Here is a 22,340-nt window from a genome sequence, read left to right as displayed (position 1 = left end):
TCTCCAGAGAGTGACGAATACCAGGGACTCTGAAAATAAAAAAAAAACTGCACTTCATTTAATTTTCTTTTTAAAATCGGGCTAAGAAAATTTGGAGTGAAGAATTCTGTCTTTTGGAAGGAAGACTGCAAATGAAATTTTATGATTGTGCTTTGATGAATATCAAAGTCTGTGTTCAAGTGTTATTTCAATAGTTTATTTGCTTAAGGACTTAAATGTCTTCTTAAACAGGTACTGGAAGCATGCAATGAAAGAAACAATCTTGGGAAAATGTCTGGAAGTGTTCATGACACACTCAGAGCGAGGAAATCATATCAACAACTCTGTTACTATGTATATATTTCTACACTTTTATGTATATCTTACACTATTTTAACTTTTACAATATATATTATTTGTGAAAAGCTCTTAGAGAAAAATGAGCGTTTGTAAATCTTCCGGACATTTTAATTCTGGTATTGGCATTCATATTTTAAATATGTGTGTGTGCACAAGCACACACACAGACACACACACATATACATGGTGTGCTCTACATGCTTTTCCAAGCCATAAAGTACAAAAAAATCCAACAAAAAATAAAACTTGGTAACTGAATATAAAATGAGTTCAGTCTTCTTGAGAATAAAGGGACAGGGGTTGGTGTATTTAGAATTGTTTGTTCAATGCACTTCTTATTTGGCAATACTGACACGCACAAACGACACAGATATAGGGATCCTGATTGGGTAGACAATGACCACCATCCATAATTCTTCACCAACTGGTTTCATCAAATACTTTCACGTCTTTAATTTTTTTTAAAAATCACTAGACTCAAACTTGCTAAAATGTGAATGTTTTACTTCTCCTCCCAAGGTCCCCGCCCTTATGGCATTAAGTCCAGAACTGAGAGGCCCAGTTTGCCCATCAAGAATTTCTTCATGTTGATGCCTCAACAGGTCAGTGTTATACCAGTGAGTTCTACAGAGTGATGCCATCTGCCCCCTCTTGCTGCCATGTCTTATCTAGGGGGCAGAAAGAGGAAGAGGAGGCCATCCTCATTGTCATTCCCTTCTACAGTTACCGCACATTGTTATATGTCTGGTTTACCACTACCTGCCTCTTCCAGGTACCCATGTGGCATGATTAAAATGACCGTAAAATGTTTGCTGCCTCTCGCATCTAAGTGGGATCTAATTCTCTCCACCACTGCCCCTTGGCCTTAATTACTTGGTTCGCTAAAAGAATGTCACAAAAGTGGCATTTGAGAACTTCCAAGTCAAGGTCATAAGAAGCTTTGCAATATGTATTTTGGTTCTTTGAATGCTTTCTCTAAGGGAAGCCCATATATATGTTTGAAGCCCAAGCACCTTAAGGCCATGATGCTGTGAAGAATTCCAAGAAGCTATGTGGAGAAGCCATGCAGAGACAGAGACATGTCAGTTATCTTTGCCCAGGTGCCAGAGATGTAATGAAGTCACCATCTTGGACATTCCTGAACCCACAGATATGAAGTGGAGAAAGATAGAAGTCCAGTCTTCCGGCCCCCATTGAACTGTCTCAGCCATCTACAGCTGTTTGATTCTTCCCCAGCTCATTAGGCAGCAAAGACAAGCCTCGGACACTTTCCAAATTTCTGATCCATAAAATAAAAGCATAATAACCATTATTCTATTATACTGTTTTAGAGGTGACATGTCATGCAGCAATAGAAAACTGGACCAAACCCAGACACCCACACTCACACAGCCACACACCCAGCCCTTTCTCAAGGTACATCCATGATTAGCATTCAGAGAACACCTTGTTCTGTAACTGATCCCAACACATGACTCCCCTCCCCAATACTAGAGAATCAGTAGACTCTTAAATGTCTACAGTTTAATCCGTAATTTCATGTGATTGGTCTCTCATCTACTCAAATGGAAAGAACCTTCCTACAAATGTCAAAAAAGGATCAGAATAAATTCTCAACTGATATAAATCCTTCAACTGTAAAAGAGGGTGAAGAGTGAGATGGAGGCTATGCCATGCCTGTAGAATCTCTACTGGCAAGGATCTAAATTGTGGGGAGTAAAGGGCAAGGATTAGAACCTAAATTTTCCAAAGCCATAACTAAAGTAAATTGTCAGAGCATAATAGTTGGTTTGAGACCTAGCTATTTCCTGGAATTTTCTCTGTGTTTAGAGAAAAAAAATTATATATATATATATAGCAATCCAGTTTCTCTGACCTCTTTGCCCAGTAAGTGGGTGTTCCTCTCCAAACCTGTTAAGGCAGCAGCTAAATGCTATCACAAAGTCACAAGAAGGATGCTCCTTTAAAGTGCAGTTAAAGCTGCAATTGCATATTGGAAATTGAAGGCTAGTAGTTACATATGGTTTTAATGAATGTTTAAAATCGACACTGCTGTATGTTGTAGAAAAATAAATGAAACGATAGAAGGAAAATGCAATAATTTAAGAGTTTTATATGTGGGCAATATTTAAATAATTCCTTTTTATTTTGTCCTCTTAATATTAATTAAGAAGTGGAGCATTTTTTGTTAGGAAATGTACATTTTCCAAGGAAGGTAAGAAGCTGCCTCAGAATTTAAGGTTTGGGATGTCGTCATAGCAGGCTAACCATAAGAATATGTGTTGAAAGTAGCAGTGACCTTGATTAAGAAATGCTAAATAATTGCTGGGCTGACATTTTGGTGTCTGATTTTGCTGTATCATTATTTCTGGGATTTTGCCAAGCTTGACTGGGAATTTATCTCAGGGGTCTTGGTGCCATCCAAATGCAAAGTGAGTGTGAACCTGGCAGCAGCTGAAGTGACTGGAGCTCAATTTGGTTTCTCTCTCTCTACTCTGTATCTCAGCCTACCAAGGCTTCTCCATTTGGCTCTGATTTCTCACAGTTTGGTGGTCTCAAGATAGTCACACGTCCTACAAGGCAGGCAACTGGCTTTCAGGAGTCCTGGATAGAACTGCAAGGCTTCTTAAGACTCAGCCTCAGAAGTCCCAGACTAGCACAGCTGTCACATTCTATTCATCAAGCAAGTCACTAAAGCCAGTCCAGACCCAAAGGGAAGGAAATTTGTCTCTGCTTCTCAATGGAAGGAGTAGCAAAGAATCTACAGTCCTCTTTAATCTACCAAAGTTGCATTGTATAATATTCATCATTTAATCTTTTGATATATTTGCAAGAGTCTAAATTTAGGTAAGAGCATTTTGCTAAGGCCTACTGAGAAATTGGAGTCATATCGGAAATTTATTGATGGGCATTCAATATCCACAAGGAATTCCTCTATCATCAGACTCATATAAACTATTGGTTTGTTCCAAAGAGGAATCATTTTAGGGAATCCTTGGGTTGGCTCTTATGCTTTGCCACTCATTCTTGCTCCTGAAAATCTCTATGGAGGAAATTGGTCTATGTGTTTCTGAGTTCTGGATTTTAAAAACCTTCACAGGATTCCTTTCTTCAAAGAACCAAAGACCCAGGAAAAGAAAATATAATACTTAATCCCAAAATACAGAAAGCACAACTATATTCTGGAATGACTTGGGTCCACTAAATACAACCTATCTAAAAACAGAATGATATGAGGATGGTTCGAAGATTCTCTAAGAAGATTTCCAGAGGACAATTAGGTTGAACAATTTTCCTCTGTCATAGGGGTGAGTGAAGAGAAAAACAGAATGCAAATGAAAGGGTCCCTGTGAGATGCTTGCTTTCCCCAAATCATGGTTCACGTGGAAGAAGAAAGCAGGATTTGGACAATTTTCCAAAGTTAATATTTTCTACTAGGTTATTTGGCATGGTTTTTCTTGTGTGTCTTTGAAGTCTTTAGGGAAAGAACTGGGTTTTCTCTTATTTTTGTAACTACTTATGCTACCTTTCTGGGTGTCGAATTAACATAAACACCAGTTGAATAAATCCTGAGACACTTTGCAAGGCTTATTGAAAATTAATTCATAATCCTCTGACAGCCCCTCTGTTCAGGATATACCCTGGGATTCATTTATACATTGATTCTCATTTGTAAACCACATTAATCTTTTTTGAAAGTGAGAAGAGATTGGAGAATCTAATGGGTTTCAATTTAATGGACTTTAGCACAAAAAGAAACTGTCTAAAGTGTTGTAGCAAGTCAGAAAAAAGGAGGAAACAGGAAATTAATGATGACCTTAATTCCAGTCCCTTGACCACAAGTAATACCCCCATCTCCCCACCTAGAACTGGAGAAGCATAATGATTCCATCAGTTTATGTGTGTCTGCTAGACTTCTGTTCAGATGCATGTGATAGAATGCGCATACCTAATTTAAAGATGGACATGGCATGCGCTAAGTGTGTGAAGCAATCAATGACTAGGTACCCATTATAAACATAATGAAAAGCAGCACAAGGTAGACCAGATATCTGCTCCAACTCCATGAATCACGGCAACCTAGCAGGCATTCACTACCAGGACTTAGCCATAGGAGTGTCAAAGACATTAGGTATCAGATTTTGAAGGCTTTATATATAACATACTAAATGAAGGATGAATTGTGATCAAAATGTTAAGAATTCCAACTATACTTTGGGGATCAGGGCCTTGGATGATGGGGACGAAAAAGGGTGACTTTTCGATGGGAAGTACCAGAACCCCTCCTTCAGAATAGACTTTGCAGTAGGACAGGCTCTTCTTTTAAAATGGCTTTTGGTTTGAGTTCCATGCATTCAGCTATGAAGAAAAATACATTATTTATGATTCCATTCCAGATTCCAATACATGTGATACATTTTATGTTACAGAATTGCCCATTCTGTGACCACAAATGAAAATCGTGTTTGAGAGCTGTGTTCGTTTCCTTTGGCTTAAAATGATGTTTTGGGCAGGTGAATTTAATATCTCCATAGAGAAATAAAAATAGAAATAATCTATATTATTTGTGGAAACTACAGAAAGGCCCATAATTCTCAAGAAATTTTACAAAATTTCTATAAAAATGGAGAAGGAGGGACTAAGTGGGAAAAAGTATGGTCAAACCACAGTTCACTGCAAGAAAAAATGTATGTCCTTAAGGGAAAGAATGGGGAAAAAAGGGTTTGCTACTGCTAAGAGGTCAAAATGCAATCATATCCACGTGTAACGTGATATCATGGATTGAATCCTGAAACAGAAACACTGATGAAATCCAGAGAGGCCTTGTAGTGTATTTAGAAGTATTACATACCAATGTCAATTTCTCGGTTGTAACAAATGAACCATGGTTATGTAACATGTTAACATTAGGGAAAGCCAAGTGGAAAATATAGGAACTCATTACTATTTCTTAATTTAAGATTATCCCAAAGATTGTATTTTTTTAAAAGAAGGAAAGTCATATGAGCACATCTAGGAAGAATCAGAGGTATCCCAGACAACAAGAGGTCAGGAACTGACTTTGATACTTACTCCTAACTACAGTTTGTGCAGGCGGTGTTGGGAGATAAAATGGAAGCACCGCCAATACTGACTCCTGGCAAGCACCGTGGCCCAGCTGGGATACTGGACCAGCGGGTCTACTTCAGGCTGACACAGCCATCACAGTAATGCAATTATGCAGCGCAGAGGTGAACCTCTCTGTCACAGTAACCACCATCTGTAGGTCAAACAGCCTCTTTCTACCTCCTAATCAGATAATCTGATCTGGCTAAGAAGAAATGAACTACACATATAATAAGATTCAGTAGTCCCAAAGAAAAGGACCAATTTCAAGAATTAAAACATTTAACTTTCCAATAAACAGAGTCGCTATGAGAAATAGGAGAAAATTTTGGAAAATGTCTAACTGATATTCTCATAAAGATTCAAAAAAACTTTCTATCTAAGAAAAGTGGGTACTCATAGAACAGGGAAAATTGGATATTGATTATGATTTGGGGAGATGAATAGCATAAGTGCAGAATTTAATATTTCAGAAGTGTTAGCAAACAGAAGATTGACTATTATGGGAATTGATTCAGCAAATTAGAAGATAAATACAAGACATTCTCCAAAAACTGGAAGAAAAGTCATATGGTGATCTTTCAGAAATGAAACAGTGAGAGGATTGTAAAATATCCAGAAACACATGTACATACAGAAATACACACACACACATGCTTCCCTGTATCCCAAACAATAGTAATTTTTGTTAGCTTTCTCAGTACAATAAAATGATATTCATTTGCTTTTGACCTGTTTTTCCTTAACAATACATTCGTAGGATTTTAATATGTATCTTTGGAATTTAATTTTATAGGAGTATTTTTTATTATATCTTGTTTTTTGTATTTCTTCCACTGGAAATTGATAAAGAAAAACAAAAATAGAGATAGAGATAGGGACAGATACACTACTTATACACTATATATAAAAGTAGTATATTTGTTGTGCATATACATTAGGTTCTCCAAACGAAGAGAATGCAGCCAAGAATTAACAATACTCTGGTAAAACTTTAAATGTCAAGGATAAATAAAAGGAAGCAGGTTACTAGCAATTATCAGCTTTTCACCCAACAATCCATTTCTAGGAACTTATAAAGAAATAAGAGTATCTGTTGCAACATTATCATCAAAGGTAAAGCATTAGAAACCAATTAAATATCCAATACTAGGGATTTCTTCTAAACATTGCAGTCCACTCTTACAGTGGAATATTATGCAGTCATTAAAAAGGATGCCAAAGGTATATGATAAGGAAATGAGTTCACAATATATTTTACGAGGCAGATTGCTGAAACAGTATGCATAGAATAATCCTTTATATTCTATGTTATAGGTACATATGCCAGTTATGTATATGTACGTTTATAGAATAAAATGTAAAAAACATAGAAAATAACTATCATTAAATCTGAAAAGTAAGGTTAGGTGTGTTTTTCTTTTTTCCTTCATCCATATTTTCTAATTTTGTTGCAATGAATATATTTCTTTGTTAATAAAAAAGAACGTGTATTTGCCACGAAAACATTGTCAAAACAGATCATCTACAGAGGGACAGAATCCTGAAGTCCTACATGCTTCCTCATTATAGTCAGGTCCGAGCTTCCCTCAGCCTGACACTTCAGAAAGAGTTGTGCATTTGTACATCCTTAGCAAAGTGTAACTTTTGATTTTCTTTTTTTGGCATAGGTGTATTATGTTGCTGTCTAAGGATAAGCAAATATTTTTGTACTTTCCATTTCATCATTTCTTCTCACTTCGGGATTCATATGAACATTTAACAAGTCGCTATGTGTTTTGTTTTGGTTTTTTTTCCCTCCAAGCTTGACTGTTCAGATCATATCCAACAGTGCATCTGAAAGACGCCTTATATAATTCAAAACCTTTCTGTGAATAAAGTGTCAACACAGTTTCTCTATAAGCTCTCCGCAAACCTGTGTCAAACATGCTGGCGCTGTTGGATAGAGAGTAAATGATTTTTACATGCCGTGTGCTTTTATTCTTTAACAAAGGCTGGGAGAGGCGACTCTTTTCTGCCCCTCCCCTCTCCCTTCCCTTCGACATTTTTTCTCTTTCGTCTGCCTCCAGCGCCCTTGAAGGCTGTATTAAATCTGACAAAGGATAAAGTAGCAGGGAGTGGGAGAACTAAAGATACAGAGGGGGCTCCAACTGCCTGTCCGAAAATCTGTTTATACAGCACCTGGGTCAGACTCAGCTGATAGGCTTTTCTCTCTGTGTTATTGTGTTTATGTCAAGAAAGAAAAAAAAAAAAAAAAAGCCAGCATCTCCTGTTGCTGAACGGGGCTCTAGAGAATTCTGCCACTTTCATTTTCTACTCACTACCTCATTTTGTTTGAAAGAGGCTGCCTTTCCAGCTTCCTCTGTGATCACCAGGAACACAAAATCTCCCCTTTGTTCAATGAGTGACCTTTATATTTGACTAAGGGCGAAACGTGTCAGGAAATCTAAACTAATTTTGGCAAAGAGGTCCTTAAAAAAAAATGTAACTGAGACTGCTGCGTACAAAAATAAAGGTTGCTGGTTTCATTGCTATTCACCTAGTGTTCTCTGTGCGTTTTGTTTGGGAATTTCAAAGTACCATGTCAGTGTTCGGAAATGAATGCGACATCACAGACAGAGGCTCCCCGGGGGACGGTGAACTGGTAACAGCACAAGCGCCGCCGCGTTATTTTTATTTCTTGGAAGAGGAGTAGGTTGAGGGCAGTAGCACACTCCTGCCAAAATTAAGTGGTTTCAAGAACTAGGCAGCTGGATGGTCGCCCGGGGAGGCAAAGACAAGAAGTTTGGCACTGAGACCTGACACGGGAGAAGATATGGAGCTTATATGCATATCATAAAATGGTCTAGAAACCCCAGCAACATCCATTACCAGGAATATCAAACAGGAGCATCTTTGTCATGAACACACTCTGCCTTGAAAGGATGCATTTTGGAGCAGGACAAGTATCAAAGGGTGGAGAAAGATCTTCCTAAGCAATCTAATGCCTTCTTCCTTTCCAAGTACTTCCCCTACCCCAAATGCTATCATAAATTTATGTACAGAAGCGATTAGCTGTTTAAAAAAAAACTTTAAGGAGGAAAAATGGTCTAAGGGGCACTTTCAAGGCAGTTGAGCTTAAAAAGTAAAAGGAAAACCACAAGCCCTGATTTACTATCATTCCATGTTTGCCTCAGCAAAGACCTCAGGCTTCTCTCTTTTCCTATAAGTCAGATAAAGCATAAGCATCCTCTTCTCAATGAATGAAGTGTAGTTGGTTAAAAACTCATAAGAAAATATTGAATTAGGGTGATAAGAGATGTCTACTCACTGAGAATAAATTTAGATGGTTAATGTTTAATAGATGGATATTCTCAATAATGTCCAGGATATTAATTATTATATTTCTTTCCATTACTACTCTATAAATAAGACTGTATGAAGAAAAGTGTACCTGAATAACAATGCATCTAACTGTTTGCTTAGATTCTGGTGCCAGCTGTGAACAAATATAGAACCATACAGTGTTAAAGAGTGCTTAGAAAAGTTTTGTTGATATAACAGGTGCACCCTCCAATTTCACACACTGCGGAAATAATGAAGCCCAGGGCAACAGTTGGGGTGTCCCATCTATCACTCAGGGCCTGGGCTGACAGATTCGCTGCCATCATCAGTGCATAGCTCTTAAAGTCATCCAATAGACAGAGGGCAGGAGAAAATGTGGAGAGTCTAAGGAGAAAGGGCGTTGTTTATAGGAGGCCAGACTTAGGAGAGGTATCAACCCTTCCGTCCACACGGTACATGTCCCCTCCTAGACACAGGGGTCCAGGTCTGTGGACCTGCATCCCACCAACTACTCTATATGGACGGCACCAAATCAAGTCCCACTGGCTCTACCGCGAGACCTCTGGGGTCACCTCTTTCAGTGCTTTTCAAAATGGGTTCCTTAGAGAGTCCTGAATCCATGTTGAATCAACCAGAGAAGCTTTCCCATTACCAGTTTTAGTTCCTTACGTTTCTTTTGAAGATAAGATTCTCTAGCTTCAAAATTTTTGAAACCAAGACCCAAAAACATGATAGGTTATGTCAAAGATGATCCAAAGAATAAATGAGAAACTCTAGACAATCCAAAAATGACGTCAAGTTTTTAATTTTTTTCATTACTCAAATTCTACTTGTTCTAGTTTGCTAGCTGCCAGAATGCAATATACCAGAAACAGAATGGCTTTTAAAAAAGGGAATTCAATAAATTGCTAATTTACAGTTATAAGGCTGGGAAAATGTCCCAATTAAACAAGTGTATAGAAATGTCCAGTCAAAGGCATCCAGGGAAGGATACCTTGGTTCAAGAAAGCTGATGAAGTTCAGGGTTTCTCTCTCAAGTGAGAAGGCAAATGGTGAACACAGTCAGGGCTTCTCTCTCAGCTGGAAGGGCACATGGTGAGCATGGTGTCATCTGCTGGCTTTCTCTCCTGGCTTCCTATTTCATGAAGCTCCCCAGGAGGCATTTTCCTTCTTCATCTCCAAAGCACTGGCTAGTGGATTCTTGGTGCTGCAGCATTCTCTTTTCTCTCTGAATCTCCTTCTTTCTCTAAAACGTCTCTTCTTTTATAGGACTCCAGAAACTAATCAAGTTTCTGATCCAGCTTAACAACCACTCTTGATTAAATCACATCTCCAGGGAGATGATTACAGCTTCAAACATACAGCATTGAATAGGGATTATTCTTCCTGTATGAAATGGGATTTTGATTAAAACATGGCTTTTCTAGAGGACATACATCCTTTCAAACCAGCACACTACTTGAACATTGATGTTGAAGTAGAATTTTCAGACACACAAAAAGAACAAAATTAAGATTACCTATAATCTCATAGCCCAGCTATAACTACCAGCAGCACTCTGGATATTTACTTCCATACATATGTAAACAATATCAGATTAAGCATAGTGCTTCGCAAATTCCTTTGATCATGTAACAGTCCCTGTAAATGAGCATAAGAATGATATTTTTATTGGCTGTACAATGTTTCATCAGATAAATACATCATAATTTAACTAGCTATGGTCTTAATGCTAAACACTTAAGTGCTTTCTAATTTTTTCATTTTATAAATAAAAAATACTGTGGTTCCTTTGCCTATTCATTTGTTCAACAGATATTGATTGATTCCAGGTACTAGAGATACTACAGTGAATCAGACAAAAAGAGCGAAAAATCTCTTCCCTTGGGGTTCCTATGTACCAGTGAAGAAGACAAACTATAAATAAGATAAATGAATAAAATACATGTTATGCTTGAGAGTGGATAGGAAATCAATAATAGAAGCAATGAAGAGAGGAAGGAAATAAACTTGAGTGCACAAAAAGAGGCCAGAAAAAGTGTCACTGAGAAGTCATATTTGTGAAAACTCTGAAGGAAACAATATATGAATATTTAAGAAAGAGCATTCCAGGAAGAATTGAACCAGGAGTGCAAAGGCCCTGAGGCAGGAGTGTGCTTGGGACCTTGAGAAGGCCAGGGTGGCTGGCACAGAATGAACAAGAGGAAAAGGATAGGAGATGAAGTAAGAGAGGCAAAACCATCTCACTTTGCATTTGCTGTCCTGGCATAATGATTGATAGTGTTTCACTTTCATTCTTAAAAGTGTCCTAGTAGGGGCAGTAGAAAACAGGGTGGCCTTTCTTATTAATCCATTATAAAGACTTTGGCTTCGTTAATGAAATAGAAAGCCATTTTGAGGAGAAGAGTGACATCTATGTTTTATGTTTATGTTCACTCTGGCTTGGACTCAGGTTATAGTAGTAGAGGAGATGAGAAGAGGTCAGGTTCTTTTTATTTTGAATGTACACCCTGCAAGATTTATAGACTACATATAGAATGAAAGAAATAGAGGGGCAGTCCAGATGATTCCAGTGTTTTTAACGTGAAAACTGGAGTTTCCATGTACCAAGAGGGAGCAAATTGCAAGCAGAGCAGATTTGGGAGGTGAGATGCCAGAAGTTTAGTGGAGACAGGTTAAGTGTGACATGCCTAGCAGACCTCCAAATGGACATGCTGTAAGCGCAAGCAGATGTAAATTCGGTAGAGAGGCTGGACCTGGATATGCTCATTCAGAAATTATCAGCATAAATGGTATTTAAAGCCACAAAACAAATGAAGATACTAAAGAATTAAGTGAGAAAAAAAAAAGAATCCTTTTCAACCTTGCAATTTAATCCTCACAATTGAATGGTTATGTCAAGTTTTACAGGATTTGACTCATTTTGAGAAACTGTCATCCAAAAATTATAGCATGTTTCAAATATTTTATCATTGTTAAATATTATTTTTTAAATATTTCTTTCAGTTAGGTAAAAAATAGGATTTCATAATTGTTTTAATTTGAATATTTTTTATTCTAATAAAACTGAACATATCTTTTTTCATGTATATCCATGGTCATATCTATTTGTTGAATTGCCTGTGCTAATCTTTGTCCATTTTCCTGATTAGTTTGCATTTTTTTCATTGTTTTAAAAGACTTTCCATATCAAGGCTATCAGTAATTTGTTATATATGCTGCAAATTTTTTTAGTAAATAGTTTCCCAATTTACTATTGTCTTTACCTTAAATTAGTATCTGGCCTCAATTTGTTTGTTATATGTTTTTAGGTAGTTGAATTCATCAAACCTTGCTTTTAGGAGTTCCATCTTTGAAGGTAGGTTTAAAAACAAACAGCATTATAAATTCCATGTTATATATCATCGTATGCTTAATAGTGGCCCCCAAGAGTTCTACATTCTAATACCCAGCACCTGTGAATGTTGACCTTACATAGCAAAAGGGAAAATGCAAATGCAGTTAAGTTAAGGTTCTTGAGATGTGGATATTATCTTGGATTGTTCATATATTAGTCAAACAGAAGGGGATATATATTAAAGGATTTACTGCAAGAAATTGGCTTACCTAACTGTGAAGCTGATGAGGCAAATCTGAAATCCCTAGAGCAGGCCATCAAAAGATACAAGCTGGGACTGCTCTCCAAAGGTGGACTTGCTCATCATAAGGGAAGTCTCGGTTCTGTGCTGAAGGCCTTCAGCTGATTCCATCAACCCCACTCAAATTACCTGCAATAATCTTCCTTACTGAAAGTCAATTTATTATGGACTTTAATCTCATCCTCAAAACCCATGCAGATTAGGGTGTGACTGAATAACCAGAGACTACAGCCAGCCAAATTGACCATCAAAATCCAGGGAAGTCCAAGGTCATCACAAGAGTCCTTAAAGGAGGAAGGCAGGATGGTCAGGGCGAGAGAAGATGATATGACGACAGAAGCAGAGGCAGGAAGATGTGAGGATGTAAACAGAGATTAGAAGACAGGGATTTGAAGACGCTCCACTACTGGCTTTGAAAACAGAGGAAGGGGCCTTAGTAAAGGAATGCACGTGGTCTCAAGGAGTTAGAAAAGGTATGGATGGTAACGGATTCTTTTCAAGAGGCTGTGGAAAGAACACAGCCCTCCTAACGCATTTTAAACTTTGGGCCTCTGATCTATTAGATAAATTCATGTTGTTTTAAACCAATAAATGCATGGTAATCTGTTATAGTAGCAACAGGAAGATAAGGCATGTATATGTGTAGGGAGGGTGATATGTGTGTGAGTGTGAGTGAGAGAGAGAGAGAAAAGAGAAAGAGTGGAAGGGAGGAGGGGAGACAAGAGAGAGGTGTGCTTTCTAAGGGTATATAATCTGTTTCTGGATTTCCTATTCTGTTCCATTAAGATTGAAAGGTCATCCCTTCCAGCACCAGCACAAAATTATGAGAATTATTTTGATTTTAGGAAATATTTCAATATCCAGTGGAAAAAGCTCCCTCTAACGATCCTTTTCAAATTACTTTGGCTTTTGCATTTGTTTAATGTTTTACACTAAATTTTGAAAAATTTTGTCAAGTTTCCATGTGAAGATCTCCCAGTTTTGAATAAATAAAATATATATAAAAGGATATTGAGAAATTTTAAAATGTGATTTTCCCTCCAGTTATTCAAGTTTCAACCAAATAAAGTAGTGCAGAAAGAATATATATGTATATGTACAACAATGTATTTATATAACATACATACGCACACACACATTTTAACATTGGGTGTCTCTAAATTGTGGTGTGGTCGGGATGCATTACTTTCTTCTCTAAAATTGTACATATTTATGAACTTTTCCACAGTAGGGATATGCAGCAGCTTGAATAACAACCATCTAAAGATACCAGGTCCTAATCCCTGGAACTAGTAAATGTTACCTTACTCGGACAGAGGGCCTTCCAGATATTATTTAGTTACGAGTTTTGAGATGAAATTTCCCTGGATTACTGGGTGGCCCTAAATGCCATCACATGTGTCCTTATACAGAGGATAGACACAGAGAGAAGAGCGGGAGGCAATGGGACCACGGAGGTAGGGACCAGAGGAAGCCAAGGAAGCCCTGCAAACACCAGCAGCTGGAAGAGTCAAAGAATGATTCTCCCCTAGAAACTTCGGAGGGATTGTGGCCTCGTGGACGCCTTGACTTAGGACTTCTGGCCTCCAGAACTGGGAGAGAACACATTTTTGTTTCTTAAGCCTCCCAGAAATTTGTTACAGCAGCTCTTGGAAACTAATACAATATCTTATCAATTTTTTCTCTTCCAGAATCCTTATGATTATCCTCTAGCACAAGGGTGTTAAAACCCAAAAGTTTCAAAATTGTTGCAGTTAAGTCACTGTCTTTTTTCTTTTCTTGCTTTTGTTGACATATACAACCAGACCTAATCCTCCAGAAGTTTTGGTAGATCTCTAAATAATTCCTCTACCTTTATTGTTAAGCGTTTTCTTAACTATGCTTTATTCCCTTGTTGTAGTTGGATTCACTGATATGTATCTTTACTCTCTGGGGAATATCTCTCTCTTAGTCTTTACTCACATGTGAATCCAAAGCCCCTTCTGGTTCTGGTTCTCCTCAAAACACACTTTGTTTTCTTTTGGCTGCAGGTCATAAGTAACTTCCTGATTGTGATGTGGATATGAAACCCCTGAAACTAGTGTGTGGATTTTCAACCAACTGCCAGGTACTTAGCACTAAATTTTATGCTGCCTTCCAGGGTGTTGAGCCTTTCCTGGGTTCTACTGGGCAAATCACAGAGTATTCTAGTTTGACAGCTGCTAGAATGCAATATACCAGAAAAGGAATGGCTTTTATAAAAGGGAAATTTATTAAGTTGCTAGTTTACAGTTCTAAGGCCATGAAAATGTCCTAATTAAAGCTAGTCTATAAAAGTGTCCAAATTAAGGCACCAACGAGAGGTACCTTCACTCAAGAAAGGCCGATGAAGTTCAGGGTTTCTGTCTCAACTGGAAAGGTACACGGTGAACATGGTGATGTCTGCAAGCTTTCTCTCCCCACTTCTTGTTTTATGAGGCTTCCCAGGGGCATTTTCTTTCTTTATCTCAAAGTTCTCGGGCTATGTGGGCTCTCCCCGTTCTCATCGTTCTGCCGTGGCTCTGCTGTCTCAGAATCTCTCATTCTTTCTCCAAAATGTTTCCTCTTTTAAAGAATTCCAGTAATCTAGGCAAGACCCACCTGGGATGGGTGGAGTCACAGCTCCATCTCATCAAAAGTTAATACCCACAACTGGGTATATCACATCTACATGGAGATAACCTAAACAATTTTCCAACATGCAGTACTGAACAAGGTTTAAAAGAAACAGCTGCCTCCAGAAGATTGGATGAGGATTAAAGCTTGACTTTCAAACCAGCACGCCGAGCAGCTCTTCATTATCCTCTTTTGCCAGTTTTAAAAGTTAAGCTCTCCTCCACTGTGCCAAGACGGTTTCCTCTCTGCAGACACTTCATCTGCTTAATACAAGTTGACATTTCTTATCCAACTTCTCTGCTATCCCCTCTCTCATTTCATCTATTCTTATGGGGTTTGGGCTGGTTCAAAACTACTATGTACCCCCCAGAAGAGCCTTGTTCTTCTAATCCTGATTCAATATTGTAGGGTGCAATCTATTGATTAGGTTTCCATGGAGATGTGACACATCCAATTGTGCATGTGACCTTCTGAGCAGATAGAACTGAGGCTCTGCCTTTCAAGGTGGTTCTTGATTAATTTACTGGAGTCCTTAAAAGAGTTGACACAGGGAAACATTGAGGAGAAAGCTTAAAGGCAGATGTTTGGAAATTCAGAAGCCCCAGGAGATGCCAGGAGGTGAGAAAGCAGACGAGCTAGACAGGAACCAGAGCCCAGCAGACATTTCCTCGTGCCTTTCCACAAGATGCTAAGCTAAGAGATGAAACCCAGAGCTTTGCCCCAGAGCAGCTAAATCAGGATCCACAGACTCTTAGAGAGGAAGCCACTGGAATCATAGCTGGAAGTAATGGAACCAGAAACAGGAACCCACAGATGCCAGCCACGTGCCTTCAAAGCCAGCCACATGCCTTCAAATGTGACAGACATTGGCCTTTCTTTGGAGTCAAGGTATCTTTCCCTGGATGCCATATTCCAAGTGTACATTTATCCTCCACTATTGATTAGCTATGCCAGATGTGTATATATTGTATTGAATGGCTTGAATACTATATCTGAAATTGAAATCATGTTTATTTTAGTATTCCTTATTTACTAATTATCTTTCGTTTTTAACAGTTTTTTTTTCTTACTTTCCTTAAGGTTCTTTTCTTGCCATTTCCTCAACGTCTTTATTTAAATTCCCATTTCATTTACTTTAATTCTCTCTTATTTAATAATAAAAGTTACATATATTATCTGGGTCATGTATTTCTAAGTAGTCTGTAAGTACAGTTTTGATTTTCTCTTTGACCTGAGAGTTATTTATGAAGAGTGTTGTTTATATTTTATATTTCAGAAGTGTTAGAATTCTTCAGTTTAAATTTCTTAATTATTCACAGTTTTATCATATGATCAGAGAATGTGGATGTTCGATTTCTGAGTTCAGAATCTTCTTAAGACTGTCTACAACCCGAAAATCATGTTTTTTTTCCCCTAATGATCCACAGTAACTGAGAAAATATGTTCTTTCTTTGGAGAGTTCACATTTAAATATGTTTATTAAGTCAACCCTATCATTTTGCTGAAATATACACACCAGTGGCTTCCTGAGGAAGAAAAGCATGACACAGAAATATGCTGAGCCATTGAGTATATAGAAATGGCCTTACGTACCGCTTGGTTGGTAGTTTGGCTGGATAGACAATTATATATTGGAAATTATTTGCAGCCATTCTCCATTGTGTTATGTCACACAAAGTTGTTTATATCCTCTACATCCAGCTTTATTTTTGTGTGCTTTATTTGGCAATGACTCAGAGAGAAGTTTTAGAATATCCCAATTATTGCATCCCTTTTCAGTTATCCCTGCATGCACACTATTTACTTTCTCTGTTTCAGTGTGATTGTATTGGTAAATAAAGTTTGTGATACTGAATTTTACTGTTTTATACTGTAATATTCACCATAACTTTTTTTCTGCAAGATTTATCTTAAATATTTGAATATGAATATTTTTGTTCCCATTTACCTAACTTATTTTTGGCCAGCATTTCTTTGAAATAGTCTATGTCATTTTGCTGTAGTTGTATTCTTTGTGAGCAAGATGAATTTTGTTTTGTTTTTAGCAAAAAGACTTTATCTTATAATGAATGAACTTTTCCTATTTTTCTGCATTGTTGTATTGGGTCCTATATCTGTCACCTTCATGACATGTTTTCATTCTTTTTACATTTTTAATACTTCCTGGATTTTTCCCCCTTTTTATTCAGTTAATTTTGTTTGTATTTTTTCTACTGATTTACAAAGTAATATTCCATCCACCTTTAAGGCTTATACTGGACTTGATACTGTTTATTTTTAAGACTTTAAATATATATTTAGTATATATTCACTTTTATATAACATTTACTCAAGAGTAAAATGGTTTCATTTAGCCTTTACATGTTTGTCCTTTGAAACTATTAGACAATACATTTATTTAGCCACATTAACCCCACACTTCAGGCACCCTTTGCCATGCTTAACTGGATGACACTTAGAATCGTAATTGAAACCGTCATCACTGGATCACAGTGCTTAAAGAATCATTAAAGGAAAAATTGTTGGGATTTTTCTCTTTCTCCATAGCAGAAAAGATGCAGAGTAATGGTCATTTTTATGGCCAAGATATTTGATTAAATACTTGTGCCACTATAAAAGTCATAAAAGAATGATCTGATTCTTCATGGGTTTTTAGGTAGAAAATTACCGATAACATTTATCTGGCAATATTTCTTATCCTTTTCTATCTGGAAATTATTAGTTTTTCTATAGGAAACATGCTCAAAACAATGGCAAAGTTTCAACAATATTTTTGTATTACACTATGCAAAGCAAAAATAATATTAGGGTGTTTGTTAATATAGTACCAGTAAACATCTCACAGTAAACATACCCTGTGAGATGTTATTCTTCTTAAGCAACCCAGCCTTGAGTCAGCTTAATACCCGACTGGATAAATATTATCTATCCTCTATCTTCCTATAAGAGGACATGGAGAACTCTCTCTTGAGGAAGTTTTATTTAAACTTTAAAATTGTATGTACCATCCAACTTATTTGTCACATGCCATTCTTATAAAAGAAACTTGTACACACCATATAATAGCAATCATACTCCATGCACCACAAATACAAATAATATTATAACTTTTAGGCAGGGAAAACAGGGAATGCCTTTATATACAGTCTAAATTCAATTTACCAATCTGCCTATTTCTCCCACTTATTACAGATGGGAAAAATGAGTGGTAAATGAGAAAAAATATGTAAAGAAAACATTGTATTGATTTCTGCTTAGATTATGATGGAGTTCCTTGAGGCAAATCTATGTTTCTTTTGAGAAAAATAAGATTTTCGAAAGCATATACAAACACACACACACATAAACACGTTTGAGGGTATCAGAGAGCTGTTGAAACAATGAGGTCATAAAAATCCATAATCTCAAGAGAAAAGAGTCACGGAGATTGTGGGATCATTGTCTAAACCACTTTTTCCCTTCAGGCTTTGCAGATTCTTGATAGCAAGAAAGAGAAAATCCAGGAATAAGGCTGGGACTAAGAGATATAGAAACTTTCAGAACTTGTACTAATTCTGGAGGACTGAGGAGCAAATTTTGAAGCCAAAATTTGCTTCAAAATTTGAAGATTTTTTCAGAGGCCAAGCTTCCCTTCTGAAAAGGGAACTTTGAGCATTCAATCTTACACTGGGTATCTTCTCTTCCAGTCATTCGAAGATATCTTAAAGTGAACAAAAAGAATCTAAGAAGAATGTATTGGGAAGCAGAGTAGGAATTTAGCAGTCAAATCACAGACATAAGGACACAAAAATGGAAGTTTGGCACCCACCAAGTTGGAAAACCCAACTGGAACTCCTGGAGTGTTAGAACATAAGAACAGAAGCAACTGATAATAAATGGAGACTTACAAAAACTGCAGCCCAGCCTTGAGTCAGCTTAATATTTGATTGGATAAGTATTATCTACCCTCTATCTTCCTATAGGAAGAAAATGAAGAATTCTCTCTCAAGGAAGTTTTATTCAGAGTCTCTACAATTTTTCTTACACAATGTCTGATATTTGACCAAAAATTACAAGGACAGTAAATAAAAAACCGACAATGGAAATAGACCCATGGATGACTCAATTATTGGCATAATAGTCAAGGATTTAAAAATAACTGTGATTAATAGATGCTGAATATAATGGATAATAGTTGAGAATATCAGGAATTTCAACTGAAAATCAAGCTACAATATATAAGCAAAAAATTTTAATTTAGAACTCAATAGATTGATATAAAACAGATTAGGTCCAGCAGAAGAGAAGAAGAAAGGATATATTACTGGAAGATATTCAGTAACATAAAATTTTATATATAAATATATTATATATTACATGTATATATATATACACACAACTATACATGCACACATATCACCAAGATAAAATGTACACTAAAGTGCAATAGAAAAATACACAAAAGAGCATAAGAAATAAATGAAACTTAGTGAAAAAGTCTAATGTGCGGACTTGGAGTCTCAGAAATGGAGGTGTGATCAAATGGGCAAGACACAATATGTTAAGAGAAAATGATTAGGAATTCTGCAAACTTGAGGAAAAACACTAATCTACAATGTGTCACTGCAGTATAACTCTCATCTGATTCACTGCAACCTTATGTTATTTTCAGGATGTAAACCATGGTAATGATCCTTGGCTAAATCAAATAAAATATACCAATTAGGAATTATTGTAGTTTTTTTCCCTAGAGTCCAAAATATACCAGAAGGACAGCTTGTAACAGTTTTCCAATATTGTGTATAGAAAATGTGTACATTGATGATTTGCACCTGGTTTCTGTTTTGCTATCTCAGCTTCTGCTGTTGAGTCTAGACACACAGCCTGGTTTCAGCTCCCTAACCAAAGGACTGTAAAAGACCCTTACTTGAATGAGACTTTGGTTGCCATGAGACCAAACTCAATAGTTTGTGACCTGGAGGTAAAATACAATCCTGTCGCTGAGAGAGGATTCTGGAATTTGTGGTTAGATATTTTGGACCCCCAATGTTGATTTAGGCCTTCCTGGCCCCGTTGCTTCATACCCTTTTTCTGCAATATACATTTCATTTACACACACACACAAACAAGCACATGAGTCCTTTTTGCTATCCAAATCAGAATAATTAGTGTACATTGTTCCAGAAGCAACATGACTCCCAAGCAATACTTTTTTTAAAAAAAGGACAACTAGACAATATCATACTGAAAGAACTGAAAACTGAAAACAAAGATCAGTCAAAATAAGGTTTATGTCTGCTGGGAAATTGGAGGCTGAATATAAGCAAATCACAAGTCTGTGATACAGTGTATTTTCCACATTGTCTCTAATAAGTTTAGAACATACATGCATTTTAATGGGAAAATAATTTTAAAAAATAAGTAACTCCATGTCCTTCACTTTTTCTACATTGGAGAAAAATATTTTACTGCATACCTTTCCTTCCCTCTCTCTCACTCCATTCTCCCCTCCTCTCCTCCACCCTCAACACACATACATTTCTGTCTTTATTAATATAATCCAGGATCAAGTCCAGTTTTTGTAACTACTTAAGTGTCCAGTGTTTCACGTTGTACCCTTCCCATTTCTTTTCTCAAGATGGTCTCTGGGTACAAGATGGAAGTTACCAAGTTCTCATGGCAGAGGGGAGGTTGGTGGAAAAAAGGATCCTCTGATGGACTTAATGCCCTGTTTCTTGCCTGTTCTCCATGCCAGGTTTGGATTAGCATGCCCTGGCACTCCCTTTGTTGGTGGCCACAGAGAGATAACTGGTCCTATCTAGCAATTATTGCTTGCAATCTATGACTCTGCACATTGATCCCCAGTCTCAAAGTCCCTGCACATAGTGACCTTCTCACCCTGATTCCATGCTTTGCTGAACTGGGCCTTCCAGGCATCTCCTTACAAAGCTGTTGCATCGCTCTCCAGTATCACGGTGGAAGTGTTTCTGTGCTGAGCCTCTCATGAAGGCTGGAAGCCTCTCTCTATGTACAGTGGAAATGTTCTCAGCCTCTCTTAACTACCTGAACTTTTTTAACTCATCTCCTGTGAAGTTTTAATCCCCCAATAAGGAGTGAAAAAACTTAGCTCTAACTCTGCAGCTATCTCTTTCTCTTCCAAGGCAGAATGAGTCTCTCTTACTCTTCCTACATTCTCCCTGACATATCATCCACCTTCCTTACAGAAAACAGATTGACTTACTCAGAGGAGGACCTAAATTTGGAATATTTCAAAAATATCATACCAATTAAGAATAGTGCATAGCCTTCTTCCTTTAATTTCTCCAAGGTAGGCCTAGAACAATGCAGCTCTTTGTAGAAGATATTTACTGAAAGGTGGAGGATAATTACAACACAGCATAGTCAGAAGCTCAATCTGAGAAATAGACATCCCCAAGGAGTGGAAAATGGATACTTCCTCTTTCATACCTATTTCATGAAGTTATTTCTCCAGTCACCCTAAGAGAAGTTCTTTAATAGCTTTTACAATATTAAAAATTTTCTTATTTCTATAGTTCATTCCCCAAGCCTTAATATTACACAGAACAGATTCTAAATATGTATTAAATTGCCCACGTAAATGAATAAAGGTTACTGTTGCCCATTAGTAAAGTGTAGAAAGAACTAAGTGCTGTGTTAATTGAAGAAAACCAAATGATTCAATGAGTTAAGGGGCAAAGGTCATTTGAATTTCTTGTAAAATATATGATCTAGATCAGAGGTACAAAACTGAAGCCATTGAGCCAGATTTTCTTACATATTTTGTTGCCTTAAATATTATATTTCTTATAAACAATTTAAATATCTTTATTGGGGGCATAAATTCTACAACTTGACATGCTTTCTACTGCTCCCTATTTTCTTTTGGCTTGCCTATTTTATGTATTTATGTCAGTGATGTTTGATTTTGTGGCCATGGAAATTTACTTAAAAACAGAATTTGACACATGAAGGCATGCTGAAACCTTTCTAACTGATTTGAGAAACGATCTCTTTTGTAAGCATTGTCACATTGTAAGAAAGTCACAGGTACCATTTTTGATTGTTAAAACATAATGACTGATAATTTGAAGATGTGCTAGATGTTGTAATGTATTTTGTAGTACTTTAATATAAAGTTAGATTTCAAACCATCTGGTTATTGAAAACAAAATTATGCAATGGCTGCTACTTCTATTTTGACATAGAAAGTCACAACGGTACATCACCTACACTCACAATGAGAAAAATCCAGATACTCTATGAAATCATTACTTTTCTTGAACCTATTAGAGAGCTTAA

The 22,340-nt window shown here is 37.0% G+C and overlaps 1 long non-coding RNA gene across 2 annotated transcripts; it reads left to right on the top strand.

Annotated features, from left to right (window-relative positions):
• Nucleotides 1-8,099: 8,099 nt before the first annotated feature.
• Nucleotides 8,100-19,078, top strand: LOC143661612 (uncharacterized). Of its 2 annotated transcripts, none has more exons than XR_013164728.1 (4): nt 8,100-8,400; nt 12,081-12,127; nt 14,438-14,514; nt 18,728-19,078. It is a non-coding gene; the product is annotated as an uncharacterized LOC143661612 (long non-coding RNA). The 2 variants fall into 2 exon arrangements; XR_013164727.1 differs by having other exon boundaries at nt 8,100-8,447.
• Nucleotides 19,079-22,340: the final 3,262 nt, after the last annotated feature.

Source organism: Tamandua tetradactyla, chromosome 17 (genome assembly GCF_023851605.1).
Source record: "Tamandua tetradactyla isolate mTamTet1 chromosome 17, mTamTet1.pri, whole genome shotgun sequence".
Classification (NCBI taxonomy): domain Eukaryota; kingdom Metazoa; phylum Chordata; class Mammalia; order Pilosa; family Myrmecophagidae; genus Tamandua; species Tamandua tetradactyla.
This window is presented reverse-complemented; position numbering and strand designations above follow the sequence as displayed.